Raw genomic sequence first — 27,585 nt, 5'->3', positions numbered from 1 at the left:
TTACTAAAACGATACCCATATTGCCTAGGTTAATTCCCTGCATTCCCAGCATTTGGAAGTGAGTTTCTCGCTCCCTCGCCTAAGACGTTACTCCGGAGACACGCCAAGGAAGATAAAATACCATCGGTGGTGAATTACACAAACAATGCATATAGCATTATTTTGATTATCGTTTATCGCGTATGCAGTGACGTATGAGTCACTTAAAAGGCGATTGTTTATATTTATTTAAGAATTCAACACTTTTGAACAAATATGGGACATTTTTCTATCTGATGACTCGGTGGTGCAGTGGTAAGCATGCTCGCTTTGCATTATGAAGGTCCGGGTTCGATTATCCAGCCAGACAACAAAACAAAATCACATTTTTAGAATTACAAAATATAGGCATAAATTCCTTATTCTCTAAAAGCGTACTTTAAAAAAACAAGTGGGGAAAAGCGTTAAGTTCGGTCGGGCCGAATTTTTTATACCCTCCACCACAAATTTCAGCCATTTCGGTGGATTAATGTGGCCACAACCTTCAAAATACCGAAAATCGGAAGTTACCGTTCTATGGGGGCTATACGATGGCGCGGAGCTATACCTACAAATTCCTGGGGGTGGGGAGTTTTATACCCCCAACGAAGACTAAATACCAAATTTCAGCCATCTCGGTGTGATAATGAGGCCAAAACCTTCAAAATACCGAAAATCGGGAGATATCGTCCTATGGGGGCTATATCAAAACGTGGACCTATATAAACATTTTATGGTAGAAATGTTTCTTAGCCTCTGGAAACACAAAATACAAATTTGCAACCGATTCTGTGGTCAAATGGGACTAATACATTCAAAATATATTAAAATGACGCGTACTTTATATGGGGCGTTATATGGAGGCTATACCAAAACGTGGACCTATATAAACCAACTTTGATAGGAATGTTGTTTGGCCTCTGGAGACACAAAATACCAAATTACAACCAATTCGGTGGTAAAATGGGACAAATATCTTAAAAATTCCTTAAAACGACAACGCGTCACGCGTCATTTTGTATGGGGGCTATACGAAAGCGTGGACCTACATAGCCCGCTTTCAATACCAAAAGTCCTACGTACAAATAATAGATTTTCCCAAAATTTCATCCACCTACGTCAATCCGTTCGGACGCTAGAGTGATTTCCACAGACGGACAGACGGACGGACATGGCTATATCGATGTAGAATTGCACGCTGATCAAGAATATATATAGTTTGTGGGGTCTACAATGATTATTTCGAGTAGTTACAAACGTAGTGACACACTTAATATACCCCCATCCTATGGTGGAGGGTATAAAAAAATAAATAGAAAAAAAAATAATAAAGTAAATAGAAAAAAATAAAAACATAAATAAAAAAATATTAATTCCAAGAACTATCGCGGAAATGATCTTCTAGAAGCGCCGCCGAGGTGACTTGCAAAAAGTCACGCGGCCGTGGTTCATTTCTTCACAACTGAGGTCACTTCAGGGTGAGTTCCGCGACTATCGCCGCGACTATTTTCATCGCCTAGGCGACACGCTTATGTCACTTCTGCGATAGTTTTGCTTGCAGGGTTAGTAAGGTAATAAAAGTAACAAGTAAAAAAAGTGTTAAGTTCGGCCGGGCCGAACTTTTCATACCCTCCACCATAAAATATTCTTAACTAAAATGGAATAATTAGTTTTTGTCCTGTCCCCATGTTTAAGTGGCTACCTTAAAATGCCAGATAATGTACATAAAATGCTTCATTCGGGAGGCCTTTTTTTATGGTGCCTATATCTAACTATGTATGTTCACAATTTTTGGTGGGCGAGAAATTGGGAGGTACCGTTATATAGGGGTTATAATAAAACATGGACCTATGTTGACAGTTTTTGAAGGGAGCCTTTAATGTCAAATAACTCCTAATTCGGTTAAAAATTGTAGCTAGAATCCTCAAAATACCGAAAATCGGTACATAACGTGAAAACTTCAAATGTCATTAACAGCTAGTTCGGAGGTATGTGGGCTATACGAAAATATGAACTTAAATGAAAAATTTTTGTTGCAGAATTTTTGTTGGCTTTTAAATTTCAAATTACAGAAACTTCGTCCAAAAAATAAAGGTAAGGTACGGAAATTCGGGAGGTTTGTTTTGGGGCTATACCAAAACATGGACCTACGTGGTTAAACATTTTAAGTAAAACCCTCAAAGTACCGAAAATCGGGAAGTATCGTTATATAGGGGCTATGTTGAAAATTGTTGATGCAGATGTGTAGTGACCACTACAACCTTCAAATGTCAAATTACAGTTAGTTCGGTTAAAAATTGTAGCTAAAATTGCCAATTACTGAAAATTGGGAGGTACCGTTATATGGGAGCTATATCCGAACATGGACCTATGTTGACAATTTTTTATGGAGAGGTGTTGTGACCACTAAGAACTTCAAATGTCAAATTACTGCTAGTTCGGTTTAATATTGTAGCTAAAATCATCAAATTACTGAAAATCGGGAGGTACTTTTATATGGGAGCTTTATCAATACATCGACCTTTCATGACAATTTTGTTCAAATGTTCAAATTACAATGTCAAATGTTCAAATTACAGATAATTCGGCTAAAACTTGTAGGTAAAATTCCGAAATCCGTTATACCGAGGTACCGTTATATGGGGCTATACCAAAACGTGGACCGATGTAGCCCATCATCGAACTTGACCTGCCTGCAAACAAAAGACGCATTTTCCCAAAATTTCAGACAATTTTGGTGGAGAGGTGTTTTGACCTGTAAGAACTTCAAATGTCAAATGTTCAAATTACAGCTAATTCTGTTAAAACTTGTAGGTAAAAATCTCAAAATACCGAAAATCAGGAGGTACCGTTATATGGGGCTATACCAAAACATGTACCTATGTTCATAATTTGTTCGAATATAAGTTTTCTGGTCACTAAGAACCCTAAATATCAAATTATAGCTATATCGGTCTAGAAATGCGACTTAAATCGTCAAAATACCTGAAATCGGGCGGTAACGTTATATGGGGGCTATTCCAAAACATTGATCTACGTCCACTAGTTTTGTTATATAAGTTTATTGACACTTAAGAACCCTAAATGTCAATTTATAGCTAAATCGGTCTGAAAATGTAGCTAAAAACGTGAAAATACCATAAATCTAGGGGAACCGTTATATGGGGGCAATACCAAAACGTGAACCTTTGTCCACAAGTTTTGTTATTTAAGTTAAGTGACGCTTAAGAGCCCTAAATGTCAAATTATAGCTAAATCGGTCTGAAAATGTAGCTAAAAACGTCAAAATACCGTAAATCAGGGGGTACCGTTATATGGGGGCTATACCAAAAGGTGGACCTATGTCCACAACTTTTGTTATATAAGTTTATTGACACCTAAGAACCCTAAATATCAAATTATAGCTAAATCGGTCTGAAAATGTAGCTAAAAACGGCAAAATACCGTAAATCGGGGGGTACCGTTATATGGGGGCTATACCAAAACGTGGACCTATGTCCACAACTTTTGTTATATAAGTTTATTGACACTTAAGAACCCTAAATGTCAAATTATAGCTACATCGGTCTGAAAATGTAGCTAAAAACGCCAAAATACCGTAAATCGGGAGGTACCGTTATATGGGGGCTATACCAAAACGTGAACCTATGTCCACAACTTTTGTTATATAAGTTTATTGATACTTAAGAACCCTATATGTCAAATTATAGCTAAATCGGTCTGAAAATGTAGCTAAAAACGGCAAAATACCGTAAATCGGGGGGTACCGTTATATGGGGGCTATACCAAAACGTGGACCTATGTCCACAACTTTTGTTATATAAGCTTATTCACACTTAAGAACCCTAAATGTCAAATTATAGCTACATTGGTCTGAAAATGTATCTAAAAACGTCAAAATACCGTAAATTGGGGGGTACCGTTATATGGGGGCTATACCAAAACGTGGACCTATGTCCACAACTTTTGTTATATAAGTTTATTGATACTTAAGAACCCTAAATGTCAAATTATAGCTAAATCGGTCTGAAAATGTAGCTAAAAACGTCAAAATACCGTAAATCTGGGGGTACCGTTATATGGGGGCTATACCAAAACGTGGACCGATATAGCCCATCATCGAACTTGACCTGCCTGCAAACAAAAGACGAATTTTCCCAAAATTTCAGCGTTCTATCTCCATTTTTGTGGATGCTAGAGTGATTACCACAGACGGACGGACGGACGGACGGAGGTGCTCAGATCGACTCAGAATTTTACCCTGATCAAGAATATATATACTTTATAGGGTCGCAAATGAGTATTTCAATGCGTTACAAACGGAAAAACAAACTTAATATACCCTCCATACTATGGTGGAGGGTATAAAAAAGTCAACACTCATATATGGGGAAATACTTCCCCGGGAAAACTATATATCGTTGTGATCAAGTTGTGCGCTTAGACGGACACCCGACTCCGGAAAAACTATAAATTTTAATAAAAAAAATATTTATTAAAAAGTGCTTAAAAATGAATATAAAACTGAATTCAAGAGATTGGTCGGCACTGGTCCACGTTATGATATAGCACCCATAGAACGGTACCTCTCGTTTTTCGGAATTTTTAAGATTTTGGCCTCACTATCTCATCTAAAGGGCTGAAATTGTATATTTAATCTTTACTTTAATTTTCGCTGGGGTACCAAACCTTCCGCCAGTAATTTGTCAGCATCGGTCCAAGATTTGATAATGCCCACATAGAACCGTACCTCCCGATGTTTGGCATTTTTAAGGTTTTAGGGTTTTAGTCACATTATCTCGCCGAAATGGTTAACATTTGGTATATAGTCTTCTTTGGCGCTACAAAACTCTCCCCCAGAAACTTATCGGTGCTGGTCCACGTTTTTATGTAGAACGGTGTCCCCTCCGATTTTCAGTATTTCTAAGATTTTAGCCACAGTATTCAACCGAAATAGTTGAACTTTTGATATTGCCCCCATAGAACGGTTTAGTCCGGTCTTCGCTATTTCTAAAGTTTTAGCCAGATTATCCAATCGGAATGGCTGAAATCTGGTTTCAATAAGTGGTCTGTTCCTTTACTTTTGAAAATGATTATACCGGTAAAATGGTAAAAGTTGCAAACTGCTCTCATGTGAATTGTTTGCTGTCGGAAGTAAAGGAACGCTTTTCGAGTAATAAGTGGCAAAACTTGAAGATTCTTGCATGTTCGGCCGGGCCGAAATTAACACCATTTTCACTTGGTTTGTGTTGGCATGCAAATGAATGCTATACGATTCATGCAGAGCCTTGCTGCAATCAAAGATAGCTCAAGAGTTTATGTTTCATGACCATAAGTGCCGCCTGACTATTGACATTACATCGTTTCTGTATGGCTAGTTTCAATTCTATTAACCAATTCTGATGCTTTCCTGATAGCAAAAATCTCTGCTTCAAAAACGTTACAATTACAATTAAGATTAAATGAGCGTTTGATTAATAGAATCTGGCAATAGATACCGACGCCAGAGCTTTCCCCCATCTTAGATCCATCGCTTAAGCTATTCTTGTCATTCAATTCAAGTTGACTATCAATTAAGTTGAGGACATTCGCATGTCCTAAATGTGAAAACCACGAAATCCACGATTCTGACTCTTGGAGCTTAAAAGCCGTTGTCGCAACCTGAAACTGGACCAGAATATCCAAGGGTTGGAGATTTAGGATCACTTTTATAGCGGCCTGAGGAGTGTGCAACCCTTTGCACATTTGATAGTTTGGACAGTAGTGCCTTATTCCCAAGTGCTTACCACCAGAGAAGTCCACCATAGGTTAAGATGGACAGAACCACCGATACATACAGCCAGTGTATGACTTGTGGACTGAGTCCCCAACTTTTCCCAATGGATTTCTTGCAGAAGTAGAGTTCAATAAGGCCTTCCTTCGCCCGCTACCCAGCATTTGTTTCCCTTTTAAACGGTGGTCCACGATTGTACCAAGATATTTAGCTTCCAGAGAAAGTGTCAATGCCGCTCTGTCCAAAACTAATGACTAGAATTCGGGAATTTTTGGGTTGACTCTGAGACTATTGTTCCGGGCGTTGCTTAACTGTCGCACAAGAGCACCTTGCATAAGATTTTAGGATTTTTAGCTGGTCGAGACGCATACCAGAAACCAGAGTAGACGGAACACTTTCCGATGCGCGAATTGATAAATTTGCTTTTCCGCATCTCATCAACCCATTCCGATAAGATGGAGGGAATTCCTGTGCTACTGAGAGCTTTATAGATGGATTCAAGATTTACGTTATTAAAGTCCCCCTCTATGGTTTCTACTAGTTTACCCTTGATGTAGACGCGCTGAGATCTGTTGATTCTTTGGAGATTTTTTGGAATCTACTATGTAGTGCCCTAATTTCCAGATCCAGCCAGTAACCTTTCCATCGTCTTTAATATAAAGTAAGAAAGACTAATTTGTCTATATCGTTTGGGAAATGTGTGGCTCGGATTCCAAACTTTAGGGATGATGGTTACCTTGATCTCTTTCCATAGGTCGGGTATGTGCAGGGAGGCCTTAAAAAATCTCCGACATGATCGTTAACATTCTGAAGTATTGCCAGTATTATACCATCCGATCCCGGTGATTTGTAGGGCTGGAAGCTGTTAATCGCCAGTTGAAGTTTTGAGAGGCTTGTTAATCTGTTTATTAGCTATTCATCCTCTATAGTTCAGGATTGATTGTGATTTAATTTAGGCCATATGCCATCAAAGTTCTCGCAATCGGTGAAGTGAACTCCTGATAGCAGATCGAGAGTTTTTAGTCCAGCTTAATACTACCTATGAATGTCGGATCCTTAGATAGTATCTTGCTAAACGAAGCCGTCGATGGCTAAGGTAGAGAAGGTTCTCAAGAGTTCAGCCGCAGTAGCTTAGCGATGAAGCAGATTTATCTGACTTCTTACTATTGGTGCTTTGGAGGGATTCGGATGCATAACCTTCCTACCCCGATTTCATAGATAGTCTTCTACAGACTTGCATGTGGCAAACTTAATGACAACCCCGACGTTCTTCTGAAAGAAGTTAAGAATTCTCCACTTTCCCATCTAAAGGCAGACGTTCTGTTTCTCAACTTACTTCAGTATTTCCAACTCCATTGAAGGTGGGGAAACACATACTGAAGTTATCATCCCACGTGGTATCTCAGTAAGCTGCCAGTACAACGAGCCAACGTCCTTAAGTGCCTGAATAATGTTCCTAAGTTGACCTGACTAGCTTTGTAAATGATAGCTATCCGGATGTACGAGCATGGTTTCTACGCCTCGCCCTCGCAGATGCACAAGGTTTCGAAGAAGATGCAATGATTGAAGAGATTTTGGTCTCTCCTGTAGTAATCTTCTACGTCAACCGAGGCGTGTGAATGGACCGGCTATGTCATTGTCAACGTCTTAGCTAAAGGCTGCTTCTCGGACGAGCTCATTCCCTTCGCCAACACAGTTTGTGATTTTGGATTGGTCGACTGAGAATTGGCGACCTTTGAAGCAGCTGACGCTATCACAGACCCATCATTGCTCCGTCTGCACCTGTGTCGAATGGTTTCCCTTTGATCATAAGTTGACTCACTCCCATCACCCTTTTGCGGGGTTTTGCAGTTGAGGCACATGTGGAGTCAAGTGTAGCCGTTCCGGAGTATTTGGAAACCTTCTTTGCCCTTCTTCTCAGCTTCTTTTGATGACTGTGATATAGCCGGCTTGGGCGAAGATGTATCCTTATTTAAACAAGTGTAGTCCCCTCGGTCGTCACCTTCTTTGGCAGCTCAAAGGGGAGGGATTCTGTTCTTGAAGTGGCAATTTCGTTGATATGAAGCCCCTTCTTAGTTAGTACATATTCGCAAATTATTTGTTGTAACTGCCCTTCGGTACGCTTTTTATCTGTTGCTTCTTTGGCTTCGTCATCAGTATAAGTGAATTATCCGTCTTATTGATGGGTGTTATTCCCTTACCACTTTCCTCCTCCAGTGCTATTTGCCCGGAAAGTTAGGGTTTGTCGAATTTGTCTGACGCTAAACCGTCCGCCCACGTGGGAAAGCTCGGTTCAATATGCTTTCCAACGGATTGGATATCATGAATTTATTTGGAGACCGCCTTGCCCATAGCTTTATCCACTTCTCTCTTCCCTTAGAGTTTGGGGGACATTTTCTTCAATGAGTTGGGTTTTTTAGTAAAAGTTCGCTTTGATAACTAAGCCTAAAACTCGTTGATGTGCTCAGCTAACAACGAATCTCTGCTTAAATACATTTGGTAACCTTAGCAAACCTTGAAAAAAGGAACAAGTCGGGTTTATGCGTGAACTGCCGTTTTTTGTACTTTCAAGACTCATATCTCGGGAAATATGGACTTCGTCCAGATAAAAAATATATTTTTGTGTTCAGGACAATAACCCTATCTGTGGTAAAAATATCGTAGAAATCGTAGGGCCGCGCCTAAACCCTTTTTAACCAAAAAAATTTCTTATAAATAGTAATATTTTCCCAATAGCCGGGCTTCATCGGGGATTTAAGACTTTCTACTATGGGCAGATGCAAAAGTCGGCTATGTGAACTAAATTTGCCTATAAATTATATGTTTGTCCCAATAGTCGGGGATTTGTGACTTGCACGACTACGAGATTTTTTGGAATATTGAAGTCCTATAGCTCGTGAAGTATGGACTACCTATAGAGAAAATATGTACATATATATATATTGTTGTATTCCGTACACTTGTGGTAAAAATTTCAGAAGAATCGTAAACCCACTTAATGACAAAAAATAGGAGATCTCTTTTGAGGTCGGAGATCGCTACCTGGATAACGTTTAGTCTCTTACAATTTTCTTAAATGCATTTGAAGTCTACTGTATTAAATAAAGACAAAATTGCGAACTTAAGTCCTTCCGTCAGGGTTAACAATCTTGACGCGATACCAGGGCTTAAGCTCACAATTTTGAGAAATGTCGCAAAAGCTCTAAAATGCCCTGTTGGCACCGATAACTATCGAAAGGACTCTCAAACTTAAATCAAGTTCGTAGAGGGCCTATATCGGACAACTATACCCTTCCCCACAAAAGTTAAAAATTTTAGCATAAGCGCAGTTTAAGAGTGGTTTGAGGACAGATCGGTCCACGTCCTAGGTTATTAAGGAGTAGACCTTTATTTAACTTTACAGATTGTTTTGTTGTTCAAAAAAAAAAAAAAGAAAACTAAGTATGAAATGAATTTTGTGTATAAATAGTGAGAATAACCTTGAAACGAAAAAATAATAAAAATAAAAACTTTCCCAAAGAAAGAAAAGTGAATAAACAACAACTAAATTAAGTGCCAAAAAGTGTAACGAAGAAAACAAGTTGTAAAATCAATGATAAACGCTTTAAACAAAGTGCAGCGATGTAATTCACAGCAAATAATGTTTAAAATAAATTAAAATACAATGCAATATTGAAAAAAATCTATTGATCCTTGTTTTGGAATAAATTAAAAAGTTAAACACATGAAAAAAATATAAACCAAAACACAATTGCAAAAGTGTAAAACAACAGCAATAACCGGCGATTGTCAACAAATTGCATTTCTGATTTAATAAAATACAATTTGACAACAACAAAAATACAAATTTTTCCTTTGAGAAAAACAAATTGGAAAAAATCATCGTAATAACAACAAATTATTGTTTATACAAATAACAACAACACAGCAACAGTAATAAAAACAACAAACACATCAAGTCAAGTATTTCAATTATTCTTGATTTTTAACATAAAAATTCAATAACGTCGCTTCTCAATCAATAAGCAGCCGATAGATAAACGGCAAAGTCATTCCGTTTACTTTTTTGGATTTTGCGGTTTGGGAAAAATATTCTACGAAATTTTCCAAAAACCAAAAAATATCAACAAGCAAGGAGAAAAAAGAAACAACAAAACGTGTTAAAAAACAATCAAAATAACAGCAAGAAATTTATCACTTTAATCATAATTGATGATCAGCATCTGTATAAATAATTTTTGCCTCCACAATATATAAGTAGTAAGTAAACAAATACACATGTATATAAGTACGTATATGTTTATTTATTAACTAAATGCTCCATGTGTAATTTATGTTGAATTTATTAATTAATTAATTACACTAGTTTACTTTTCCAATTAACATTCAGTGTCATTTTGCTGTTGTTATTGTAACATTTTGTCACGAATGAAAAATAAATTTGTACTTCAAATTTAACATAATCTGATGACTGTGAATCATTTAAATCCAACTAATAATAAAAGGTAACTTGTAATAATTCTATATGCATTATTATACCCTCATTGACGCGATTAAAATGTGCCTCATCGAAATAATGGTTTAGACCTCAAGAATTTTTGCATTAACTCCTGTTATTGTAAAAAAGATTATTCTTCTCACACGAATTGTCAAATTTTGTAGACCGATTTACTCGCCTTAGCGCAAATGTAGAGTTCTGATTTTTAAAAGAGGAATTTTTAACTATATATGGAACGCGTTTACGAAATATTAGGTCCGAATGTCATCTGGGGGCTGAGCTATGAATGTCTAAATTATTACAAATATAGACGAACGAACAAAAATTAGTTACAAAAACAGAGGGTTAATCTGTCTCAGACAATTTGGTGTTTTGTTCATTTAGGTGTCAAACTTTGCACATCGTAACATTTCTTTCAGAAATACACAGGAAAAAATGCATACAGTTTATGAATAGTGTTCAAAAATTGTTTCCAATGTTCAGATTTTTGCATTTTATGAACCTAATTCATAAAGCAATAGATACTGGTTTCTTTTTAATGAAACATAAACATGGAATATATCGTCGGTGTTATGCTTAAGTGTTCCATAAGCCATTTTCGACTTTTTGAGATATAGGTGATTTCTAGGGTTTTCGTGTATGCTCTTTCTTAATGTTTGGGCGGCTTTTTCCTATCCACTCTAGTTTCCGAGATATCCACGAAAGCATACGTTTTTTCAGGTATGAAATTAATATTTTAATAACTTACAAATTTAAAAACACATTCCAAAAATCAGAATTTTAATTTTCGATTTAGAAGGTTTGAATTTATTGAGGCAAAAATGGGAAAATTTTGTTTGTCACGTTGTTCCATGTGATTTACAATAATTTGCATTTGCGTCATAAGTGTGGATATGGAACAACACGACAAAAATTCTATTCTTAAACAAGTAAAAACGGCGTTAAGTTCGGCTAGGCCGAACTTGTTATACCCTCCACCACGAGTTGTATTGAAGACTAAATACCAAATTTCAGCAAGATAAACAATGTGGCTGATTTCAAAATACCGAAAATCGGGAGGAAGCGTTCCACTGCACGCAGAGAAAAAATATTTTTCGCTTCTGTTGGAACAAAAATATCTGTTTTGGTTCCAAAAATGTATTTGTTTTGTTCAAACATTGTAATCCAAATCCAAAAATACCATCTTTTGTTCCAAACATAGAAAACAAAAACAACTTTCGAATTTCCGCAATATTGTAAAAATCGTTAACAATACCGATTGTAGGAACTATCATAATCTAATTTTGTTTACAAAAAGTATTGTCAACCCAGAAAACCAGAAATTTTTGATTTGAGTGTATATACTTCTCATATACACTTTTCACATAAATCTATATATATAAAAATGGTGTAAAAAATGTATAGTAATTCATAAAATGAGAACGGCTAGGCCGATTTCTGTAAAATTTTTTGTCAGTTATTCGTATTTTCGAGGAGAAGGTCTTTACGGAAGAAAATTTTGGAAAATCTTTCTGGAAAAGTCGGAAAATTGGAAAAATCGAAAATTGAGTTTTTGTATGAAATTTTATTCCTTAATAGCGAGACGAAGTTCGCCGGGTCCGCTAGTTGGATATAAATGTCGCGTATAATATTGCATTCATTGATGAACACAATACCTACATGGTTTGCTGCATTGGCTGACAACAAAGACAAACAAAAAGCCACAAGCACCCACCCCAACATAAGGAATAATTAAACACCATAACAAACTCCGGTATAACACCAAACCTCAAAGCACAATGAAGATAGAAGAATGAAACAAAACAGAAACAAATAAAAACAAGAGTCTCATTGTTAGTATACATACATACAAAAACAAAAAGATAAAGGCATCATGTCATACAAAAAAAACTCACTATAATTGTTTTTTTTCAACACGGCATCGAATAGCGAGAGAAGAGAAAAAATTGTCGAAGAAAAGAGAGAACTATTGTCCAGTTGACAAAAACTATTTTTGGATTTAACAAAACCCAATTGTTGGAATCACAATACTACATTTGGAATTTAACAATATCTTTACAATACATATTTTGCTTTTCGAATATTGTTGGATCAATCATATTTTTTTCTCTGCGTGTGGGGCTACATAAAATCGTCGATCTATACCTATACAAATTTCTGTCGGAAAGTTTTTAGACTCAAAGAATTTTCCGATATGTCGGTAAAACCCTCAAAATACCGAAAATCAAGAGGTACGCTTCTATGAGAGATATAGGAACCCGCGGACCTATACTGATAATTCTCTTCTGGAATATTTTATAACCCCATGGAAGGCTAAATAACAAATTGCAGTCTTTCGGCGGGATATTGACGTCAAAACCTTCACAATTACGAAAATCAGGAGGTATCGTTCTACGGGGGCAATATCGAAACGTGGACCTATACCGACGAACTTCAACAACAACAAAGACTAAATACCAAATTTCAGCCATTTTGGTGGTTTGCTTTGCTATAAAATTCCGAAAATCGGGATGTTCATTAAGATAAATTCGTATTTAACTAGTGAAGACACAAATCAATTTAGCGAAGACACAAATCACTGTAGCGGAGTCACAAAGAGCTCTGTTAACGCTTTTGCTAACAGCGCGTTAGCAGAGCACTGTTAACGTCAACAGAACTATTCAAAACGGGTTTCTTTGTAAAAAATATCTTTTTTAGAGTATTTACGGTGAATTCTGCCAGGACAACATGGGTACCGTTGGAAAGCTTATCGAGACAGCTATCCTCTGCGCTTATAAAATCTTTAAAAAATATTGCCCGATGTCGCGATATTTACTGTTTTTGGGATAAACCCTGCAACAAGGATATTTGAAACACATATCCTTTTATTTTTTATTACGAATTTATCTTAATGGACATGTACAATGAACTAGGAACTAGATTACCCAACTCTTATATTTTGTAAAAATATGGCAATATCAAGCAAAAAACTCTGTATACATCAAATTTATACAAATCTGATTGGTGGAGTTGAATTTGCTCCCAAATTTGTCTTGTTTTAAAAGGAACACAAAGTTCCTTTTAATTTATCTGACACGTATTTTTAAAATAAACGGGTTATCTGACCGATACCGGCTAATATTTAATTACAGAAAGGATATTAACTGACCTTATTAGGCCATGATAAACGTTTTCATTTCATATTTTTTATTGAACAAGAATTGAACCACCATAATTGTATAATGATTTTATTCTTTCCGGAGATAAAATTTTTCAATAAATTTAAAAAAAAATATTTCACAATACATTTAAAAAATGCTGTAACATCCGTTTTGTGGTGTAAGGGATTTTTTTCCATAGTCAAATCTTCTTTACATCTCATTACAGATTTATTTCTACTTACTTACGTCTGCTTGAATCTTTTTCTTTATTTGTATAAAAATTTAAATTCAACTGAATGTGGGCCCCTTATTCATCTTCCAGTTTTTTAATATCTGTCTTCACTCATATGAAAGTAAACAAAACGTCATAAAAAGCAAAACACAGAAAGAATACTTAACACTTTAATGATTTATAACTGTAATTATTCGACGCGTTTAATGTTTTATTTGGAATTATACAAAAAATAATTTATAACGATTTAAATTAAAAAGTTGCTAGACGGACTGTTGTTGCATTCAATTAAAAATATGTAGATGCTAAATCAAGAAAAGGATCAATGTTTAAGATGGTTTTGGATTTCTAAAGGTGGGTGTTAAAATTTTTTAATTTGTATAATAATGGATTATATTTAAAGTCAATATCAACATCACTTACATGGGTCTTCTCTACGTCACTAGTTTATGTCAAATACATCACAGGTTTATTTATTTGTTTATAAATGTATGCGAATTTGAAAAATATAATTAGTCACTATTATAATATTTTAAATAATGACAACAACAAGGCCAAAGAAAATGCATTTCGTAAACACGTTGCATTATTTTTTTTTAAATGTCCTTAGAATGGTAAATGCAGCAGCCGGGGAATTGTATTTTCAGTTATTTGTTGTTGTCAATAGCAGATCTATCTGCCTGTCTGTCTGTCTGTCTATGAACGTAGTATTTATTGTTTGTCTTAAGTGTTTTTTGCACTTATGTTTTGTGTAGGTTGTTTATTTGTATATTTCTGACGACAACAACTAATGCGTCTGCCCTTTTTTATATGAATTTAGTCTAGGGATGTTCCTACGGAAATTGCGATGTATTTGACACTTGTCGGTCTTTAAGCCAAAAATGTGCCTCATCGAAATAACGGGTTTAGACCAATGCCGTTCTTTGGTATTATTGAAGTTACGAAGATTTTCGGCGATTCACACACACATGACCCGAACGCAACGTAAGAGCACACAAAAGAGTGTAAATGTTTTGATTTGTTTTTGTTTTGCAGCATGTGTGTATACAACCTTTCTAACACACTGTCAAAAGTTGCCAATATTCAGAATTTTGTGTGCCCTCTTCTTGGTCGGCAGTGGTTTAGACCCGAATTATGTTTGGACGAAAGTAGTTTCAGACAATTTGGAGTCGATTTAGCCATGTCCGTCCGTCTATCTGGCTGGTGCGCACGATAACTCTCCAACGGATCAACCGATTCGAACCAAATTTTGGGTTTTGTAATATTTTGTCCAAACATAGTTTAAGTTCGAAGATGGGCCAAAAAAGTTCAAAATTTTTCTGTAAAATGGTGTGAACGATAACTCTCGAAGGGAGCAATCGAAAATGAAAAATAAAACGAAGTGACCCAAACGAACTAAAGGCATTGTCGTTGTCCATGAATCCCAACATGATATAATTTTGCATCAGAACGCTTGAATATTTTTCTGGTTAACTTTTGTAGCACAGTGCCATTTATCGACATTTTTCGAAAAGTTAGCACCTTCTCAAGGCCAAAACTGCCTGAAGGAGCGTTCCAATGCTTTCGCGATGTATTAGAGAGTTCTTAATTACTGTCTTGGCTACAATTTTTGTCCTAGCGTTTGATCGAAAATATCAATGGTTTGGCTGTTATATGCCAAAATGTCCAAAAAACGTGGTTAAAAACTTAAAGTCAAAATCGGGAGGCTCGATTTCCACCGTATACCTATGCTCTAGTGGACTTTTTTGCTCAGTTCAATCCCAGGAATCAGAAACGTGAGGGGCCCATTATGGTTTTTTTCCTTCCTTACAAATCGCCCAGGCCTAATGTACATATGTACATATGTATGTATCAATGTCAGCATATAAATAGAACTGCACATAACAAAAAGAGGGTGGGAAATTGGCAAATGCGTGATACCTACATATGAATTAAAATCAATCGTTTTTTATTTGTTATTTCCCTGCAAGCAAAAACTATGGCGGAAGTGACTTAAGCGTGCCGCCTAGGCGATGGAAACAGTCGCTGTCGATAGTCGCGGAAGTCACCCTGAAGTGAATTTTGTCATTTTAAAAATGTGATGTTGTTGTCTGACTTGGGAATCGAGCCTCGGATCTTCAGAGTGCAAAGTAAGCATGCTTACCACTGCACCACGGTATAATATAGAAAAATATGCTATAGTAGTTTAAATTTGTTGAATTCTTATATAAAAGTAGACAATCGGCTTTTAAGTCACTAAGGAGTGTCTGCACACGCGATTAAAGGAGAACCGTCATAATGCTATATAAATGGTTTCTTTAATACACCAACGATCTTCTTTTATCTTCATTGGCATGTCTCGGATGTGATTTTCTTGCAACAGGTTGTACTCAAGGCGTGTCTATGAAGTGACGCCTTAGGCGAGAGAGTGAGAAACACACTTCCAATTGCTTGCAGGGTTTCTTTTGATTTGTTTTTGTGATAATAAACATTGAATTTGACAAAAAAGAAAGAAATTAAACATATTGATGACATCAATACATACATATGTTTCACCCACACATTATATGAGTCATTCCTTTTAAGTATTTTATTCATTTATGATTATTATCCTCCATCCACCTTATTGTAATTATGTACTTATAAATAATAGTTAATATCTGTATAAAGATACATAAATAGGTTTAAATTTGAGGTTACAGTAAACGGCGGCGCCAGTGCCTTTATCCATCATAGATCCATCTGTGTATATTACCAGACCGTTCAGAGGAGAGTTAAAGGCCTAGGTACATAAGAAGCCTCGCATACTTCTCTTGCTTGCTTTGAAAAAAGAATAAAAAACCAAGAGAAACCTAGTTCCAAGAACTGGCTCGGCCTTCTTTATTCTTTTATCAGAAACAAGCAAGTCAAGCACGTGAGATAGTTTAAAAGTTTTTATTCTTCTCACACGAACTGTCTGTTTTTTAGATCGATTTACTCGCCTCAGCGCAAATGTAGAGCTCTAATTTGTAAAAGAGGATTTCTTAACTATATATGGAACGCGTCTACGAAAAATTAGGTCCGTGTGTCATCTGGGGGCTGAGCTATGGATGCCTAAACTCTTACGAATATAGACGAACGAACAAAAAATAGTTAAAAAAAAACAGGGGGTAAGTACCCAGGCCTTAACTCCTGCTTTATTTCTGATATAATAAAAATTAAAGAATAATGAAGGTCGACCCAAATTTCGAACTATGTTTCCCTTTTCTTCTTTATTCTTTTAATTTTATTATGTCAGAAATGAAGCCGGCAAGTAGGTGAGACCCAAGTCTTTACCTTCACCACAGGTGTCTCTAATAAGAAACATTACGAATAATTATTCAAACCTGAAGGGCATATAATCAACCGCTTACGCAACACCCGTCATTCAATTCAAGCTGACAATCTATTAAGTTCAATACTTTCGCATGTTTGAAGTATGAAACCCGTCACGATTCTCTCAGCCTAAAACTGGATTAGGATATCCAGAGGTTGGAGATCCAGGATTTCATTTAAAGCGACCTGAGGGGAGCTTTAGTCTTCTCCGGTTATCAGAATTGACGTAATACTTTATTCCCATAGGCAGAGAAAACTGAAAAACAATTCTCTGTGGTATAGTAGGGTAGGGCGATTAGTATGGAAGGAAAAAAAATCTTAATGGGAACATCGTGTTTCTGATTCTTGGAATTGTACTGAGCAAAAAAGTCCTCTACAATAAAAATCGAGCTTTCACATTTTGACTTGCAGTTTTCTTTTATTTATTCGAAAATTTGCAAATTTTCTTGGGCTCATATTTTGTAAACTATTTTTAATTTTAACTTACTTTCCCAAGTGCTTATCACCAGAAAAGTCCTCTGAAAATTAAGATGGACAAGACAACGGTTACATACAACCAGTACATGACTTGTGGTCTTAGTCCCCAACTTTTCCCAAACGAGTTCTTGCAAAAGTAAAGAGTGAATTAAGTTATTTTTTACATACGAGGAAAGTGTCAATGCAACTTCTTTTAAAACTGAAGGCTCGAAATCGGGAATTCTCGTTTCCTTGTGAATAGTACAAGTTCCGTCTTCTCGGGATTAACTCCAAGACAATTGTCGAGGACCAACTTGCCAGTTGTACCAAAGCACCTTGCAAAAGCCCTGTTAGGGTTGGTAAACATTTGCCGCTGATTTGCATTACCACATTATCGGCATAAGTCACACCCTTAGTTTTCATCCGGTCAAAATACGCAAGAATTTAATTTGTCATCAGAAGCCAGCGCAGAGGTGGGAAACCCCATCCACACCCCTTCAATGTGCCTTTGTAAACAGTTTTCCTGGCTGAATTTTCTCCAATGGGTATGTATGTCACCAATACCTCTTTACATTGACCAGGTATGTGCGAGAGACGCAGGCAGGCCTTAAAAATTCTGACTCTATCACAACGTATCTATCACAGTACATTAAAAAGTACTGACTCTATCACATTCTGAAGATCTATGCGTTTTCCGTGATTTATAAAGCTGGGTACACATTGCCTTTTTTGAATGTCGATATTTCGCAATTATCGATAACTGTCAAACCGTCCAGCAACCACAAAACATTTTGCGGTTGCACGATGAATGACAAAAATGAACAATAGCAAGCAACAACAAAGCTGTCATTCAAAACTGGCAATGTGTACCCAGCTTAAGGATAAAAGCTGTCAATCGACCATTAAAGTATTGAGAGGCCAGTTCTGGTTTGATTGTGACTTAATGTAAGCAGACCACCATCAAAATCCATGTCCATTAAGATAAATTCCTATTTAATTAGCGAAGACACAAATTACATAGCGGAGACACAAAGCGCTCCGTTAATGCTTTTGCTAACAGCGCTATTCAAAAATGGTTTTCTTTGTAAAAATATCTTTTTTAGAGTCTTTACGGAAAATTCTGCCAGGAAAACATGGGTACCATTGGAAAGCTGCGATGTCGCGATATTTACAGTTTTTGGGGGTGAAATAATTGTCCTGATGGCAGGGTCACCCCCAAAAAACTGTAAATATCGCGACATTGAGCAGTATTTGTTAAAGATCTTATTAGTGCAGGGGATAGCTGTATCGATAAGCTTTCCAATGGCACCCATGTTTCCCTGGCAGAATTTTCCGTATAGACCCTTAAAAAGATATTTTTACAAAGAAAACCATTTTTGAATAGCTCTCTGAACTTTAACAGTGCTCTGCTAACGCGCTATTAGCAAAAGCGTAACAGAGCGCTTTGTGTCTCCGCTAGGGTTATTTGTGTCTTCGCGAATTAAATACGAATTTATCTTAATGGATATTCAAAATCTGCACTACAGAGAAACCTCATCCTGTTCACAACCACTGATTGTGATTTGAGATTGGTCGACAGAGTACCGGTGTTCTTGGAATCAGTTAACGCTGCCACAGACCCATCATTGCTCCGCCTGCTCGCGTTTGCGCCTAAGTCAGATGGTTTCTCCTTGCTCATCAGTTGTATCACTTCCATCAATTTTTTACCGGATTTTGAGCTTTGGCAGATGATGAATCAAGTGAAACCTTAACAGAGATATTGATTAATGGAGGGACTGAGGTCAACCGCCAAGTATCAAGAGGCTGCGTTCAAATACAGTTGATACCCCACTGTAAACCTTGAAAAACTCCGATAGGCACGGAGTCACGCTGGTGTTAGGGGAAGTATTTTAGATAGGGGGGCCATCTAACAGTTGACAGAGATCACTGACATAGTAATAAGTAAAATAAGTGTTCTTTCTTTCTTTCTTTATTTCATAGTCAAGAGAACATAGTGCTTTACAGACTAACAGTAATTCAATATATAATGTGTAATTATACATAAATATTTACAATATTATAAACAATGTTGTTTTAGAGTAGCTCTAAATGTTTGTTTTGTTGCACTAAAATCAACCGAAAAATATCTATTTAAGGTATTAATGTTTAATAATGCCCTATTAATTGGGCTATTCAAAACCTAATTGGTACGATTTGAATCAACGTAAAACATATTAAAGTGCCGAAGACTTCGACTCGGAACTGTAATGCCGTTTAAAATTTGAAAACAAATTACTTTTTCAGTCCATTGTTTATTCAGAAGGTAACTTGTTTACATTGGGTTATTCGGATCAGGTTGCTTCCAACTTTGTTAAGAAAAAATGTATGGAAATAATTAACTACGACTAGTTCGACTTAATAAACGGTAAAATCAATGATAACACTGTTACAATAATTGTGTCAATTAGTCACAAACATCGAGGTCCAAATTAACATTTACCCTGAACCCAAATTTGACATCTCTATGTATTCTCATACATATATCACATCAATCGATACTACATACCTATTTACTATTCTTACATAATCTCTAAATAAAGGACATTATTGTCTTAGGTCATTGTTATGAGGATGGTGGGAAACTGAATGCGCTTTTGTTGGTTGTTGCAAAATGGTATACATTGCATAAGCGTACACACATTCATACATATATTATTTAGTAGGTCTATGATGTTCAAATGTGGTTTTGAGGTTAACAACATTGTCGGCAATGTTACTTAGTAGACAAAAGTCATCGTCATTGTCGTCTTAGCAGCGCTGTTTTTTTTTTTTTTTTTTTTTTTTTTTTTGAATCAAAAAAAAAATCCAAAAGAGCATTGTTTCCACACATCATGAAATGCTACATAAATAAGCGAAAAGGGGTTCCTAAAGATTTTCTGTACTAATTTCCTTTTTTGAGTACTTTGTTGTTGTTTTTCTTCTCACAAGGATATGAGTTGCATAACACAAAGAAAAAGAAAGAGTTCAAATGAATGAACAGCAAAAAGGAAACGGGAGGATGATTTCCAAACTTTTAAGAAATGATTTGGAAAAATGAATTCATAGGCAGAAAAAACGGAAAAAATTTTCTCTGTGGTATAGTAGGGTAGGGCGATTAGTATGGAAGGAAACAGCTCTTAATGGGCACATCGTGTTTGCGATTCTTGGAATTGTACTGAGCAAAACAGTCCTCTACAATAAAAATCGAGCTTCCACATTTTGGTTTGCAGTTTTTTTCTTTTTTCGAAAATTTGCAAATTTTCTTGGGTTCATATTTCGTAAACTATTTCAAATTTTTACTTACTTTCAAAAATAAAGTTGTAGCTATTGTCTCGGGCAACAATTTCTCTAAATATGCTACTTTGAAAACACCTCGTTTTCATGGCCAAAAAGTTGAAAATGTAGAAAATTCACAATTTCTGTTGCGTTTTTTTATATTTTGGCCTATAACAACCCAAACTATTGAGGTTTTCCATCCAAAAATAATATAAGACTTGTAGCCAAACCTTTATAATAATACAAATGACATTCAAATGTTATGTCTGTGAAGCAGGTTTATTCCACTTTTGTCTTTATACCTATTACCACTTATGTAGTACGAGTGAGTATATCTAATTAAACCATATCTTATCAGGCCAATGAACTGTCTTTTAATAAAAAATAAATAAACAATGTGTGATTAAAGATTTATATTTATTTTTAAGCTATTCATTGCCTATGACGTAATGCCAAAACTCATGCTGAGGATTGGAGTCCCCTTGCACCAGACGATTATTGCCCTCCAAAGTGTATATCGTCGGTGTCATGCTTAAGTGTTCCATACGCCACTTGCCCGTTTTGATATAATCGCATTTTAATGTTTTGCGTCACAACTGTGTGGAGCTGACTAAAGCAAATATTTATATTTTTGACTTGAAATATTAATAAATGTATATAGAACATATTTTTCAAAAATTTAGAGGAATATGTATTGGAATATAAAATTTTTAGAGATTTTTTTAAAAAAGAATTTTTGTCGATTTGTTTCATATCCGCACTTATGACACAAATGTGAAATATTGTAAATCACATGGAACAAAGTGACAAAAAATTTTCCATATATGCCTCAATAAATTAAATACTTCTAAATCGAAAATTAATATTCTGATTTTTGAAATGTGTTTTTAAACTTGTAAGTTTTTAAAATATTAATTTCAAACAAGTTTACGCTTTTCCGTCGAGGCGTGGATATCTCGGAAACTATAGCAGATAGGAGAAAGCCGACTAGAAATTCAGAAAGGGCATACCGGAAAACCCTAGAAACCACCTGTATCTCAAAAAGTCAAAAATGGCGTATGGAACACTTAAGCATGACACCGACGATATGGTTAATTTCAAATTTCCTTTTCAATACCATTGAAAAAAAAATTAATTTTTTTTGCGAGCACATCCGCGTTTTTTGGTACTTAAGTTAAGAAAAAAATTGTGGTTTCAAATATGTTCGCTTTCACAAAATTGGATGCTGCATCCAAAAGTTATAGGGGGTTTTGTTCCCTTACAAAGACAAAAATATTTAAAAATTCCCTTTGGGTTTTAATAAGAAAATATATGTATAAATCGTTAACAGAATGTTATACCTATTCGCTGATGTTAAAACATTTCTAAATTTGCTTTTATTTTCGCGGAAAATCAACAAATAATGAAAAAATCTTAGAGTAAATTTAATTTATTCTAACTCAGAGTCCATATAAATCACAAAAAATAAATTTAAAATCTCTACAGAATCTAGACAATGCCCAGAAAAATGTGAGACCAAAATTTTAAAGATTGATTTTAACTTGCATATTGCAGCAACAACAAAAGACAAAAACATATTGTTGGAATATTATTTCAAAAATATATTTTTTTGGTTTAATACGAAAAATTGGAGAAACAGTTTTAGGAGTTATTCTACTATTTCGCTAAATTTCCATACAAAGCCTGAAGTATTTTTCTAAAACTTCTTCAAGGAAAATAGTTTGTCATCGTGAAAGTATATTTGCTTAGTGTGATTAGCAATAGAATTAAGAAGAACAGAGTAATATTGAAATTACAATCAAAGAAAAACATAGAAGTTAAAACCGTATAATTCGCGAATCCATTTAAATCAGTTGAGGTGCATGTGCTTTTCGGATACAGGGAGTCCATGTCTATCAATATGCATGGATTTTCCTATGTTTCATTCAGCGGCCAAAGTGTACCATCAGCTGCATCTTACTATTCAAAAAACCTTCAAGTGCGCAAAAATTACGCGATGTGCATATGATTATAAGGTGCATCCGATTTCAATGGCCGCCTATTAAAAATACGTCAATATAAATTATTTTAGACAGATTCGTCAAGAAATGCGGATGTGCCAGCACATTCTATTTTGGGATAAATTGGGATATTACTCCAGAATCATTGTAATTTGTGACACACCTTTTTGGCAAATATTATAATCGCGTATAAAGGATTGCATTTATGTAAAAATAATCAAAGAAAATCGCGGTTCAATTCGCGGAATTGAAAAAATATATGTTTCCAGATTTTTCTACTTTCAACGTATCTATATCCGGCGTTTTAGTGGATGGATTCGAACGCAGAAGGGCATATTAGATCCGGCACGTAAAAAAACTAAAATCACGCGGGGTTCAGGGGTACCTGTACGACAGTTGTAAATTTTAAACCCAAGAAATAGGTTTTTTCAGAAAATTTACACACCATATTTTCGCTTTGTACTCCTATTACAAGGAAGCTGTACGGAGCACACTCATGAGATATACATCGAACGACGTGGAATCGCGAGTTCTACAATCTTATAACTAGTTTGGATTATTATCTGAAATCAAAACTTCAAAATGTCAGCATCGAGTTTAGTCGGATGCAGTGTATATATCGAAAAGTCGTACACTAGAACACCTTTTCCTTTAAAAGTAATTAGTAAAGTTCCGCTAAAGTGCTCATATTTTGCACTGTGTGTTGGGCCAAAGATATTCTCCTCTCCAAATTTGGCATTAAAATTGCCAAGCGCTCCAAAAGTGAAAAAAATCACATACGCCAATTTAAAAATTATTAGTGCAGTATTGATCTAAGGTGTCCACTGTATCTAACGGAAGTTAAAATAATTTGTTTTCCATCAGTCACAGCGGAATAACGGTTAATTTTTCGTTGAAAATTTATGAACTGGTTTTCAAAATATATTTGAGTAGTAAATTGGCGATCGTCCCTTGCAGTCTTCCTACAAAGTAATTTTAAAGCTTTATTGTATTAAATATTTCTTGAAGACAGGTGAATTAAAATATGTTGAATATAAGATGTTATTTATTTTAACTTGGGTTTTACACTTAAAACATGTGACATCCGATTTTTTTCAAATTGAGTACTTTGTTAAAGCTATAACTAGGGAGTGTCGCAGGATAGCGCCTAGATTTTTTATTTTATTTTTAGTACACATAGTTCTTAACAAATTTGCAAAATTTTAGCTGCAACAAACTGCAACAAATTTTTTTATAATCATTTTTAGAAAAAATGTCAATTATGCCATTATTTTATATATTTCGCACCATATCTCCAAACCTGATACATTTTTCGTTGACTTTCCTTTAGAAAAAATATCCGCTTTACTGTTATTCATAACTCTTCAGAAGATTCCATTCTTGTAAAATGCCTATATCACGCTGTTTTTGGCACATTTTTCAAAGACAATTTGATAATTATATCAACAATGCATTGATATCCCAAATATGAAAATAAACAGCCTGTGAACATTGCTTGAAATATGTTTTACATAAACTATGATATGAAATACCGCCTAAACAACATGAAATAAATATTTCAGAGTTTCAGAATGTTCTAAAGAATTACTGAGCACATTATTTTAAAAATTTTTGCTAAAGGTTACTTGTTTGAAGTCCCAATAGTTTAGCTGCTACTGACCATATTTTATCTATTATATAATAAAAATTACCATATATATTAATAAGTGAATTAAAATGATCCTTGTTGAACTAAAATTACCCAAATCATGGATAAACATACGATAAAATATTGATTTTTATTTTTGGGGCGCTAAATCGGTACTTTTTTCCACTGTGCAACGGTCATATGTTTCTTCTAAGCGCTCGTAGAATATATCTTTGGTCTGTTCGTCCTTGTCTTCGGTTGTAGCTTTGTGTCATGGCAGCTGTAATACAGTGCGTCAGCTTTAGGTGTTGTTGTCACGCCTTTCCCAATCCATCGTATTTCCTGTATGGTAGTAATGCCGACCTTGTACTTTTCAAGTACATCTGACAATGCGTATACTCTACCTTCTCCATAAAGAGTGCGAACATTCCAGGTACAGATTCGCAGATCATGGTCCTAAAAACGTTTGCGGGGGTCGTCAACTTTAGGGGGTTTGCTTTTATTTTCTTTCGTTTTTTCATAGTAGGCTGCTTTTTTCTAGGGGAGGGTTCCTAGCCCGACGCCTAAAGCCAAGATTTTAACGTTCTTATGGGTGAACGCGCGGCACATTTTAGATCACTACCTTTAACGGGTTTTAAAGGCAGTTCCCCAGGTGACTACTCCACGGGGAGGTCAGGGTCCACTTGAGATGAAAGAGAGACCAAGACAAATCCTGGGCTTTTCCATGTTAAAGCCGGTCAGGACCGTTTCTTGGTATCATTCATCCCCTACGTCACCCATGCCATGCACTTACTTTAAATTGTTATATTGTTCCTGCGTTCTGCAAGTATATTAAGTAAAGAGCTCATTGAAAACTCTAGAAGACCCTACAGTCTACTTGTGTGCCGTATTGCAGTAACTAATGGAATTTATTTGATAAAACACATCCAATCTACAAGTATGTATTCTACTGTAATGGTAGCTAAAGATGTGTCAATCTGTCGACAATTACTGTTCTAATACAAATTACTTCATACATAATAATGTACATAGCTGCTCTGCGGCTATAATGAGGTCTCTTGCATTCAAATCAGTTTCTATTTACGCTGCTGATAAAAAATTGGCAATCGTGAAAATTAATACCTGCTAGCAAATGGCATAATATATAGATAGTGGTTATCTAAGTAAAACAAGATTTACAGTGACAATGGGCTCACATTAGATAGACTTTGGGACACACACACGGGCGAACGCACACTATCACCCACCCACTTGTGACACTAACAGAATTTATTAACTGTGTTGACACTGATTAGGATATAAACGTGATGGTTTCAAACGTCAATCATATCACTTTCAAAGCACTCTCAAATAATGCAAATAAATGGAATTAAGATATCGTTGGTTGGTCAAAAAAAAAAAAATGTTATAATATTTAATATAGGGCGCATAGATAATAAATACAAACAAAGTGAGTGATATTAATAATAAAGACGAAATATGTTAACAAATATATTTCTTTTTTTTTTTTGTTAAGAAAATAATTTTTCTTTGAGTGTATCTCTACCGTCGTTCTGCCTCTCCCATTATTGCAAATGACAGAATAAACGACACTGTGTGGAAGTAGAAAGAAGTCTTCATGCTTAAAACCAATGAGCCATTACAAATTGCTCTGTTTAGAGAGTTGCAACTTTATGTCGGCCTGTAGCTGATCTGAGTGTATGTCTGTCTGCCTGTCTTGTTGACAGACAAGTACTTTGTATCTGTCGCAATTTCTCTAGTAGTTGTTATTATTTTATGACAAAAGTTGTTGAAAAAAATATGTATTCTGCATTTTATCCATAAACAAAATACATTATAATGCAATTACACTCAAAGCAAAAGTCTGCGTATACTGAACGATCCACACTCGATTGAGTTTAATTCAAACGTCGAATTTGGAATTGTATACAAAAAATGTGTTATTAAACAACTTTTGAAAATTACAGCAAACTTCTAAGCAATATTCCAAAAAGAATACAAAAAGTAGTTCAAAATAAAGGTGGAAACACTAAATATTAATAATACAAACATCCTAAATTGCAATAAATCCTAAAACAATTGAATATACTAATATTAATTAATGATTTCCTAATCTGTACTTATTATTTTGTCCATCAATTTTTATGACTTTTTTCTTAAAATCGCATTTAGAAGTTTGTTTATCTTGAAGATCCACACAAAATTTATTTTTTAAGTGTCATTTATGTTGCAAAACTTAAATTTAGACTGAATTTTGTTTTACAGTGAATACATTTTCTGAATTGAACGAAAAATATACATACTAATGTTTGTACTTATTATTTTATAATAAAGTCCTCACAAGTCACGACATAGGTCTTCCAACAAAAATACGTTTTATTAAACGTTACGTATGGTCCGTGTTGCTGTACGCAGTTGAAACATGGACAATAAAATCTGTAGACGAGAAGAAACTGGAGGCCTTTGAGATTTGGCTATATCGAAGAATACTGAAGATTCCTTGGACTGATCGTATCTCAAACGAAGATATACTAAGAAGGATGAACATTGACAGATAGCTACTAAAGACTATCAGAAAAAGAAAAATAGCATACCTCGGCCACATAATGAGAAACAACAAATATAAAATTCCACAAACGGTTCTCAAGGGAACAATTGAAGGAAAGCGTACCAGAGGAAGGCGAGAAATTACATGGCTACGGAACATACAAGACTGGACAAATTTCTCTGATGAACGAAATTTACTAAATGCTGCAAAAAATAGGCAACTCAACAATGTAGAATAAATTTTATAATAATACATGTGCTAAATAAGAACATATTGTACTTAATTTAAAAACTAAAAATGTATGATCGCTGATATCCGAATACGGATTTGCAAATAAAGAAGAATACTTTGGCCATATGTGTACTTGTACTCATCGCACGATATTGGTGTCATATTAAAGAGGAGAGTATTGGCTTTATATAATAATTATAAATTATTACATTCAAGGATAACAAGGACATCAAAATGTTCTTGAAAAATTAAATACTTAAAAATCCTTTGAAAGAATCCTGTAATTGTTTTCAAAAAGAAAGCATATCGTCACCATAAATGGCGGAAGACGTAACCTACATGAAAATCGAAATTCGTTTTTTGATGGAATCTGATACATAAAGCTAAAATACATGCTCTGGCAAAATTTCAAAGTTCTACGTTTAAAAATATTGA

General features: G+C 35.2%; 1 protein-coding gene across 1 annotated transcript in view; it reads left to right on the top strand.

Moving 5' to 3' along the window:
• The window catches only part of tws (protein phosphatase 2 regulatory subunit tws), a 99,032-nt gene that overhangs the window by 1,045 nt on the left and 70,402 nt on the right, over window positions 1-27,585 (top strand). The window lies entirely within an intron of this gene.

The sequence above is a fragment of the Musca autumnalis genome, unplaced genomic scaffold (genome assembly GCF_047663935.1).
Source record: "Musca autumnalis isolate F117 unplaced genomic scaffold, ASM4766393v1 scaffold_1, whole genome shotgun sequence".
NCBI classification, from domain to species: domain Eukaryota; kingdom Metazoa; phylum Arthropoda; class Insecta; order Diptera; family Muscidae; genus Musca; species Musca autumnalis.
The sequence above is the reverse complement of the archived record's forward strand: the minus strand, read 5'-3'. Positions and strand labels throughout refer to the sequence as shown.